Genomic DNA, 2989 nt, shown 5'->3' on the forward strand with positions numbered 1-2989 from the left:
TTCATTATACAGGAAAAGTGTGATTCAACTGATTTCAGTCAGATCTGTTGCTAGAATTATCAAGGAATTAGTTTATTGTCTGTAATTTGGTCAAAGTTATGTCTCTTTATGTAGGCTACTAAAAATGTATTTACTAATTTCAAGTAAATACATGAATTCTATTCCCATTTTTTTTTAAATTAAAATTTTGTTTGCTCTATAAATTGATCAGAGGCATGGATTTTGTCGCTAGCTAGGTCATTGCACATCATCTGTCTCTCTCTCTCCCTTTCTTGGTTCTCATAGATAATATGATTGCTCCATAATTATCCTGATTTATTTTGCTTTCATATTTTTGGTTGCATCATTTCAGTTTTTGCTCTGCCATTTCCCAAATCATTTATATAGAAGGCGTTATTTCCTAATTTCTCATTCCTAGAATAAGCTGCACATGAAGACATCACTGGTCCTCATTTTCAGTGTGTACATTTAAATACGGAGGAACATCTTTCCTCTGCTCTCCATCAATTCCCTACTCTCCAGTTAGAATAATTTCGAATAGTAAAATTGGAAAAAGAAAATAAATCATGGTGAATAAACAGTTGCAGAAAAATCACTGGATATTTCTGACCAGTTCAACCAATGTGAACTATTAGGAAAATACATGGACACCTCATTCCCACTGGCACTCAAAGTTTCTCGTTAGGCAATTCTTAGGAATATGAAGAACAAGATGAAAAAATAACGAATGATATCAATTGCAAGAAAAAAATGGAGAAGGATCCAAGCAAATTTCTTCAATGGGCTGCCAAAAATATTCTGCTTACTACAGTGCGGAGACTTCTTTCCCAAAAGGCCACTCATGTGAATAGTAGGGATGACGATGAGTATACCCCTCTTCATCGAGAAGCGTACAGTGGACAATTAGACATTGTCAGTGAGTTGGTGTCTCAAGCGGCACATGCAATAACTGTAGATGACTGGACACCCCTGCACAGTGCATATACGTGGAATAATACCAGAGTGACTTCTTTATTACTTCATCATGATCCAAATACAAATGCCCAACTAAAGGCCTCTTGTCCCCCTTACATCTTGCTGCTGAGAATTGAGCTAGCAAAGATACGCTGGATCTCCTTCTGTTGAACCATTATATAAAACCAGGCCTGGAGAACAACATAGAAAAACTTGCACTTGATATTGCCAAAAGGATAAGTATGTATCACTACTTCTATGAAGTTGTGGAAGGCTGTACAAATTGTTCACCTATGTCCTAATGGTCGGGTTAAGTTTCTTAAATTTCAAAAATGCAAGTCGATCTTTTGTGTCCCTACAAAATATTTTCACAATCCAAATAAGAGCAATATATTTTATTTTGGTCTGTCATGGGGCTTGAACTCTGGGCCTGGGAGCTACCTCTGTGCTCTTCAGCTCAAGATGAGAGCTCTACTACATGAGCCTCAGCTCCACTTCCAGTTTTCTAGTGGTTTATTGGAGATAAGAGTACCACAGACTTTCCTTCCCAGGCTGCCTTGGAACCATGATCTCAGATCTCAGCCTCTTGTGGCATAAGCCACATGTGCCCGGCAACACCAATATTTTACAGTAAAAATTCATGGATTCTGCAGAATTCTTCCAAGTGAATTGCCTGCATTGGATGTCAGAATGTATTCAATAGTTTTTGTATACATGTATAATGATTTCTTCAGAGTTTGTGATTTTTTTAATCAGAAACAATTTTAACTTACCTGTTGAAATGAGTAGTACAGAAACTAAAATATTTCTGGTGCTTGTCTGAAAAAGTATATTTGACAATATCCTATATTCTATGTTTGCATAATGGTCATTATATATTTTATTTTCTCCTAGATATACTTTGAATTCTACATTATTTTATAATATTTAGGTTCATTAATGTGTCCTTTCTGATTACATTCCATATAGAAACAGTTTCATTCCTTTTTTCTAGGTCTTAATATTATTTTTCTTTGGGATAAAATGACAATGTTGTATAATTTGAAAAGTTTTGTAAAGTTTATGCTATGTAAACGCCTTCCTGAGGTGAATATTTAATACACTGATGTCAAACTAAATTTAATTATATGAATTACGTGTATTGTTACAGTTGTAATTTTGTAATCAACTTTTTAATAACTGTTTTTCATTTCTTGCATCTGAAGAATGAAACATATGGAATACTTCTCAAATTTTCATATTATCCTTGTGCAAGTGCCATGTTAATCTCTGCATTGTAATTTGAGTATTCGTGTTGCTGAAGCATGTAGTATCCTCTAAATTTAAGTAGTTAATGATGCCATCTTTATACAAGCCTATATCTATGGGTGCCTACTTGTAACAAGGAAACCGTATTGTTCCGAACAATGCTATCGATCTTATTTCCATAAAATTCTGTGAATAGTAGAAAAAATTATATTGATCGATCAATTGCTCACATTTGCAAATTTTTTTGTCAATGACTATCTTAAGTCTTTTTATTTGGAATTTGATCATACTCTCAATTATTTATAGATAGGTCCAAAGGTGATGCTTTTTCAAGTAATTATTTACCCAACTGTGTTAGCTATGTGGACCTAATGGATTCAAAGTAAGCATTGCTTAAGAGCTACTTCTAAACTTCTTCAGCTGATATTTTCCCAAATGAGGTGTTACTGGCACAAATGTCTACCTGAGCCTTTACCCTTCTTCCATGTGGGAACAGACCAACCAGAATATCTTACCCTGACAGCATAGATTGTATTACTAGAACAAAACTAATCTTGGTTACAAGGGATCATAGAGAGATGAACAGTTCAAACAGAACTGTTCAGACTAGAAGGTATTTTATCAAAATATAATTGTTTATTATACCTTCCATTTCAAAAGTAGTTAAAGCCAAGAAGGTAAAAAAATTGTTCATATGCATGATTACTTAATGTCCTGGCCTGTCTACTATCCAACCAGGCAGGAACTTACACTACTGACTTTTTATCACCAAATATTTTCATAGATG

General features: G+C 34.3%; 1 pseudogene; it reads right to left on the reverse strand.

The window, feature by feature from the left end:
* Positions 1 to 2163: 2163 nt before the first annotated feature.
* On the reverse strand, positions 2164 to 2260 carry LOC138835472 (U6 spliceosomal RNA; annotated as a pseudogene).
* Positions 2261 to 2989: the final 729 nt, after the last annotated feature.

This window comes from Dipodomys merriami, unplaced genomic scaffold, assembly GCF_024711535.1.
Source record: "Dipodomys merriami isolate MVZ:Mamm:240054 unplaced genomic scaffold, mDipMer1.0.p SCAF_2394, whole genome shotgun sequence".
NCBI lineage: Eukaryota > Metazoa > Chordata > Mammalia > Rodentia > Heteromyidae > Dipodomys > Dipodomys merriami.